We start from the raw sequence: 8,454 nt of genomic DNA, 5'->3' as shown, positions 1-8,454 counted from the left end.
CCATAAGTATTTTTATTCTCAATTTAATCTAAATTTATTTTGAAAATTCAATAATAAGAATAAAAATAAACTGAGTATACTTAAATTAGAAATAGTTTGAATTTAAACTTTAACATAATAATATTGTAAGAAAACACTATGATATGGTCTCAAAATTGAATGTCCATTTCAAGAAGTTACGAGTATAATTATAAATATAATATTCAATTATATTTATAAATAGGTTTAAGGGCCAAAAAAGAATCTTATTAATTTTTTTTTTAAATCAACTTGATTTTTTAACGACACTGACATGGCTGGTGACAACTAATAGGAGATAACACATGGCATGTTATATCAACAAATATTTTAAAAAATTATAAAAATAATAAAAATAGTTGATAAAAATTTAATCTAGAATGAACTTGGTTACATGATTGTCTAGGTTCACTTGAATCTGGATAAATTGTCCAAATTCATTCTAGATGGGCTCAAAAATATAAAAAAAATACTAATAATTTAAAAAAAATATAAAAATTGAAATACGAACAAAATTGAAAAAAATAAAAAAAAGTATTAATAATTTATAAATGTTATGAAATTAATAAAAATGCACATCTAGAATGAACTTGAACAAATGGTTATCCAAGTTCATTTTAATTTCAACAATATTTGTCTAAATTCATTTTGAATGAGTGTAAAATTATAAAAATATTAATAATTCTAAAAATTTATAAAATTCATAAAAATTATGAACTCATTGCAGTATTAAATTTAGTAATACTTAAATTATTTTTATATCAATATTACCAACTTGCACGTTTGAGATTGGAACTATTTAAAAATATATTTTTTATATTTTTATCTTTTTTCATATTTTAATTTTTTTATGTCAATATTTTTTATTTTTATTTTTTAAAATTTTTGGAATCATCTAAAATAAATTTGGATAAATAGTTTTTTATATTCAAATGAACTTAAACAATTATTTGTCTAGGTTCATTCCAGATATAATTTTCATTAATTAATTTAAATTATTCTTATAATTGTTTAAAAAATATTTTTTTTTAAAATTATTGACGTAATATGCCACATTAGCATCCTTTCATATGGCATACCACATATCATCTCTTGGTGATTGTTGTCAGTGTCGCTAATGGTTAAATCAATTAACTAACAGTTTCGTAAGGGCATAGTTATTTGTGTTTTTGATTATGAGACTTAATGTTTATTTTTTTAAGAACCCAATTAATTTTTTTTCTTTTTATTAAAATACTCTTTAACACTTGAATTTTATAAATAATACATCCAAATAATTATAACCATGAAGCAAAATTAAATAAATACCAATGTAAATTAAATTAAATCCACAAAAAACTCATGATAAAACCTTAAAGCAAACAGACTCCAACAATAACCCGAAATTGATTCAACTTTGAATGAAAAACCGAATCAATTAAAATCCATAACAGTTGTGAGTCAAGAGGAGATAAAATCCACATAATCAACAATCTGAAATAAAATGGAAAGGTAAAATAAGATCGAAAATACTAATCCAAATTAATTGTAGACCATTTGCCTATGATTATATTAAATAAAATAAATCTTAACTCAAATACATGTGTATAAAGCCTAGATGAAGATGGGAGAAAAATAAACAATCTAATGGGTAGTCAGGCAGGCAATATATTCAGCATTATAACTTTAACCATAATTTTTCAAGATTAGACTTGTGAAAAGATCCCAGATACAGCAACATAAACAATTAATACTTGTTTGAATTTCTTAAGCTTGGAGATACTACCTGTCTATAACTAGATTAAGATAAGAAAGAGTTAACAATCAAGTCTTAAAGATGAACTGGCGTGAGAATATTTTCTGCTTCGATAGTTTTGAAATTTTGATTTGATGGAAAAGCAATTAAAAGAAGTTATAGCTCGGAGAATCACTTGTACAACACAAAACAAATATAATTGAGAATCCTTCACATTTTGTCAAAAGTAACCAACAAAAGCAACATATGAAATTTATGTCCACAGATTCTCTTTAGCTGGAACTCTGCCACCCAAAATATTCCCCAACCCTAAAGTTACTAATATCTTTTAATTACAATTTTTAAATTTATATAGTATATATATATTTTTTAATTTTCTAAAAGTTAATTAAAAAAACAGTATGTAAATTTCAAGGGACGGGGTCTAACCCTAAAGGTATTAATAAAATTTCAATGTAGGATGGGTTTGAGTATATATAATCGAAATTAATAAAAGATAATATTATTTTGTCTCCTTGTCATCCACACTGAAATTAAATTAAGGCACTAATGATTGCAACGTTTTTCTTCTTTTTGGTGCAAATCACCCTACCATATTTCATGATTCTTCAGCTGATTCGAATCGTTAAAAAGAAAGAAATACGAAAGCTGAAAAAGAAAAAAGAAATGGAAGCAATATTTTCTCGAATCTAATATATATAAAACTTTGATTCCCTCTCATAGACAGTTAATTTCGACATGACATAAATATTAATAAAAGTGTTAAAACTTTAAATATAAATATATTTGTTATACTATTTCGATATTTCTTAAATATATTGTGTTCACAAAAAAGTTCAGAATCAATAAATACATCTATATTTGTGCCTACCAGCTTATAAGATGAATACGAATTTATGTTTTTGCATCACAATATATTGAAAAAAATACATCTACTACCTCCATTCTATTAAATTAAATTAAATATGCGTTTTATTTAAGTTTTGTAATAAGATTTCAAGTGATGTATTATATTATATTATATTATTTATTTAATTGAAATTTAACATTCAAATGTTTGGGTGATGAAATGTAAATGATAGAAGCACCAATTTGTCATTATGATATATTTTGTTTTTCATAATAATTTTAGTTCTTCTAATTTTTTAATCTCAATTTCTATAAAATTATAATAAATTATTACAATTCTTACTCTTTATAAAAAGTTTATATTCTAATAAATAAATATATAAATATATGATGTTGAAATAAATTTATAAATTATAATTATTATATTTCATATAACAAACAATTAATATATTATTATATAAATTATTAGAGTAAATATAATATTTATAATATTAAAGTATCATTTTTTTTGTGTAAAATTGTTTCATTGTTAAGAAAAAGGAGAAAATTATGTTTCTAATTAATCTTAAATTTTATTTGAGAAAAAAACTTAAATTAATTAAGATAAAAAATATATATTGATCTAAAATTTAAGATTACAAACATGGTCTAAAATAATTTAAGAATGACTAGTAATAAAATTACATTTTATATTACGATATTTTAATACTATTTGTGAATTGAGGAAATATTAAAAATTTAGAAATGTAATATTAATATGAAATACAACATTATAAACCACGAACGTATCCTCACATTATCGGAAATTACATCCGTTTGAATTCAATTCGTAAAGTCGAACGACTATTAATAATAGTCAGAATCTTTAACCCAAAAAGAAATAAGTCACAATCTATTATGCCGTTTTCTCTATCTTCCGGCACCGGTACTTTAGTTAGGGAAGTATTTAAATGCTAACACGAGCTTTAATTCAACGATTGACATTATAAACACACGATCACATGTCAATAAATAGAAAAGGTAAAATCAACAGTGAATGGTTTGATTTTATTTGTTGAGGATTCAATCTTTTGAAGTCAAAAATAAATTTAGAAACAACTAAAATTTAAAAGGTTAATTGAGAGTTAATTATTTTGTAGTGTTAAGGGAGTTAGGGTCTTGAACTCTCAACATAAAGTATTATCTCATTTGAGATTTTCTCCCTTTAGGGAGTATATTAGTTGATATAGATACGGCCTGCAAGCTCAGAAAAGAAGTCTCAGTATTGGTAGAAATTATTTATACAAAGTGTACTTGCAGAGAATCAAACCATCAACCAAGGCTTTATATGCCTTACTTTAGCATACTTGGTATCACTTGACTAGCCAAACGGTATCATATATGTCAAGTGGTACCAAGTATGCTATGGTAAGGCATATGAAGCCTTGGTTGATGGTTCACTCCTACAAAAATACACTTTTCATAATTAAATTCTAACAATACTAACATGTCTCCCATGAATTTATAAATCATATCTACATCAATCGAGATGCTCCCTATACTCTGTAAATTCATTGGACTCTCTTTAAAATGCAGGAGACTAATGCAATACTTTCCGTTGAGGTTCGAGACCTATCTCCCCTCAACATGCAGCAAACAAATTTCTTCTCCATAAGAAACCAATTTTCTCATCAATATGCAGCAAACAAAATTCTTATCCATAAGAAACCAATTTTCTCATTGATTCAATGAACCAAAAATTATGTTTTGAGTCAAATCGACGTTGTAGCAATAGGTTGTAGCAATAGGTATAATTTCTGTATCGTTCTACCAGATATAATTTTTAAAGAAAGAAATTTAAATTGATAAATAATTAGGAATTTTGTAATTTTAAAATATTACGTTTTAATTACTTAAGTTAAAATTTAGTGTTTACATATATTTTAATTGAAGTTAGAGGGTTATTTTGTTCTTTGGTGTTTTCAAAGACATATAAATAAATTTATAATACAAAATATTTTTGAAAGAATCCATACTAAAAAAAATTCCTTTAAGGTTTTTTTTTTCTTTTGAACACTTCATGTTCCATTGCTTTTAATTTCAATTCTTACGTTTAGATTTCTAGTTAATATTTTATTTCATGTTTTTAAACATTTCATTTTAAAGAAATTGATTTGGACGATAATTCACCAGTTGTTTGAAAATTGATATTTTTCATTAAAATATTTTATTCATGAATTTTTTAAAGATGTATTTAGATTGGTCGATGGTAACTTAAAAATCTATTATCTGTCCTCTACCTGCTTAGAAATATATATTTTTTAAAATATTGTATTAACTATTTTTAGTTTAGTTTTTTTTAATGTTTAAATGCTTTATATTTAAAGGGTTAGTTTACATGTTAACTTGCTGATAATTTAAATTTTGTAGTATACCAAAAATTGAAAAACATAAAAAAAATAATCTCATTCCACTAAAAAACAAAAACTATTTTTTCCACCCAAAAAATATTTTAAAAACATAAAAAAAATAATCTCATTCCACTAAAAAACAAAAACTATTTTTTCCACCCAAAAAATATTTTATGTAATTTTTGAAAATATATTTAAAATGTTTCGCCTACTTGATGACTCACAGATTGGATTAGTATCCATATGCAACTCTTCAGGGCAGCAAAGATATTTTATTAAATAGTTAATTCTAATTTAAATGATTTAGTTTCATTGCATGTAAATTTACATTTTTAATTAATTTTTAAATAAATTATTTTTAATTAGTATTATCTACTTTTTAAATTTTCAAATAATATAAAAGTTTAGAACTATATTTAAAAGTTAACTATAATGTTAATTTGAAAATAAAAATAGGAAAAATAGCATGTAGCAATTATAATAAGGTAAAATTATCTAGTATATTGATAGTGGAGTTTTTAAACTTCATAAGTAGAATTAGGAGTTAACAAATGTCTTATAGAAATATATAGTAAAATATTTAAAAAAAGAGACATGTCAAAATTTCAAAATCTTTGTATAAAAAAAAGTACAATCCTAGTGTACGAAATAGGGTTTTTTACAAAAATAATATAAAAAAATAAAAAATTACCAAAATGTTATAACTTTTTTTTATTGTATCGAGAGATCCGAAAGTTCCGAAACTTTTTTTATTGCTAGCAGTCTTGTATCGAGAGCTTTGTCGGGCGACAGATCCGAAAGTTCGCGACATTGGAGGATGCCTCTCACTGCTGCAGTCCTGGGCGCTGTATCGGATGCCATTTTTGGCATCGGTTAGACACCAACCGTATGTTTATCCACTGCTGAACAGGTGATAAAATATAACTTCTCGTTATTTGTAGTCATAATATATTGACTAATGTTACCAACCAACTCTAAACGAAATATTTGTTTTTTGTAGGTGGAGTGGTCGTCCGGGTATCGGGCAGTCGTACAATGTCCCGCTATACCGCCTCATGATTGAACAGTATGCCCGGGATGGGGTAAGATGCTAATCTAATATTCATGCTATTCTAATATTCTTGACATCTTACTTTCTATATCTTACGCACACGTTATGACTAATGATAATCATGTTATTAATCATGCAGTTTATATGGACGCCGTACCGAACGCCAGAAATTACCGCCGTGGTACCCTCGTCTGCGTACGTGCATTCGTAAATATGGTGCACTAACGTACCAATTATAAATTTCAACATGGTCGAGTGGTATCACGGGGATCGGGTGCTACGGCAGTTTGGCTTCATCCAACCTATCTCGGATCTGCCATGTGAGGTGGGAGAAGTTCACGGTAAGAATAAGAGAGAAAAATCGATGATAGATTGGGGAATTAAACACCGGAAATTTGTGGCGTTGTGGAACGATCGATTTCATCGAAGACCTCAGATGGTTATGGCTACCGACTCGCAACCATCAGAAGAGTATATGCAATGGTACTTTAGTTGCGGGAAGCCATATTTATACGGACGCCAGTCGGTTGTAATCCCCCCGCACATGCAGCGACATGGGGGATCGGCCACAGCGGCCCAGCATGATCTGGATCCCATGGCATATTATTCTTCGGAACCACCGGAGCCCGAGCAGGAGCCCCAGCCAGATCCGGAACAATCTGGATTTGTCGGTTCAGATAGCTATCATCCGGATTTGTCAGGCACTGACAATTTGCCGAGCTTCTCAGGGTAGAATATGCATACGACTTTGAACTATTCGGATCCTACTCGCCCGGCCCATATTCGCAGCATTATGGGACTCCCTCAGGTGCATCAAGTTCGTCGCTGCCGAACGAGGGTCCTGCTCAAAATGATTTCCTCCCCATTTTTACTACACCACCACCTGCGCCAAATGATAATGTCGGTCGTCGTGGGCACCCAGAATGTGACCGTCGACCTCCGAATAGATATACCCCTAGGACTACACCATCGAACCATCAATTTTAGGGATGTATGGCACATGTTTGTACATTAACACGTTTGTACTTTTTTGTATCAATTTAATTATTCTAGTTTTAGTTATTGTGGTTATTGTTCAATTTCTTTTCACCAATTTAATTATTTTAAAGTTGCATTATATTAAAGCTTAATTTAAGGTTATATGCCTCCATTTTCAATATAATATTAATAATTCCAAACGCCATATACTATTTTATAACTTAATTTGGATACAATGTAATCATAATCATTTGTATAATTTTTTATCATTACACATAAAAATTTTACAATATTAGGTCAATTACGACCCGATCCGGACGACTGTCCAACATAAAAGTTTCGGTTAGGGCATTTATTCCGACTATGACCACTTAACCTGCATATTCCACAATGCTTTCCGTCAAACTTCTCCCTGATGTCCATTTCATTACGGATTCTGCTTGACTGCGGACGACCTCTCGGATTCCTCCGCAGCCCTCTGTCTGGGAGAAGCTCGAAAGTCATCAGAGGCACCTCCCACGTTGATAGGTCAGGCAAGACGGGGAACTCATTTTCCCAGACACGCAATGTGCGCTCCAGCGTGTACACATCATCGACATATTGTTCAACATTGACGTTAACTTTAGCACACGCTGCCACGACATGCGCACAGGGATAATGAAGTGTTTCGAACCTTCTGCACTCGCACCGTCGGTTCCGGAGATCAACTCCGTAGGACCTAGTTGGTATACCAGGTCGACGACTGATGCTCTCAGTAACTCGAAATGTTTCCAGTCGTCGTGAATATATTTCTACATTCATTGACCTCGCCAACTGACGGTTTGCGACCATTGTCTCCCTGACATGTTCGACAAACACGTGTCCCACCTCAATCTGGTCGACTTGCTGCTGACCCATTCTTGGCATCAAAGTAGCTAGCCTGTAGAAAGTAGCAGAAAATACAGATGCAATCGAAAGATGACGTGTTTTTAACAAAACAACGTTGATCCCCTTGACTAAGTTTGTGGTCATTTGGCCATAACAAAAGCCCTCGTCAAAACTTTGAGCCCATTGCCACGGCTCCATTGTGCCCAACCATTGTCGGAAAGATGTGTTTGTCTGCCCCTCCATGTCACTCTCGAGTCGGATCATTTTTTTCCCGAACATATGTGGCTCTAACTCGTACGCTGCATACGTATTAAGAAAAATAAGTTCTAGTAACTCGATAACATGAAATATTACAACTTATATTGAAAATATAAGATTATCATTTACCTATTGCCACGACTTGTCTCTTCCAGTCTGCATTCTTGTAATCTTTGTGGAAGTTAGCCGCAATGTGACGGATGCAGTAAACGGATCTCCACGGCACACCGGAACGCCTGATTGCTGCAATTAAACCCTTCCCTCTATCGGAGATGATGCAAATGTTATCGTTGGTAATAACATACCTC

Source organism: Gossypium hirsutum, chromosome D03 (genome assembly GCF_007990345.1).
Source record: "Gossypium hirsutum isolate 1008001.06 chromosome D03, Gossypium_hirsutum_v2.1, whole genome shotgun sequence".
NCBI classification, from domain to species: domain Eukaryota; kingdom Viridiplantae; phylum Streptophyta; class Magnoliopsida; order Malvales; family Malvaceae; genus Gossypium; species Gossypium hirsutum.
Note: the sequence above shows the minus strand (reverse complement) of the source record.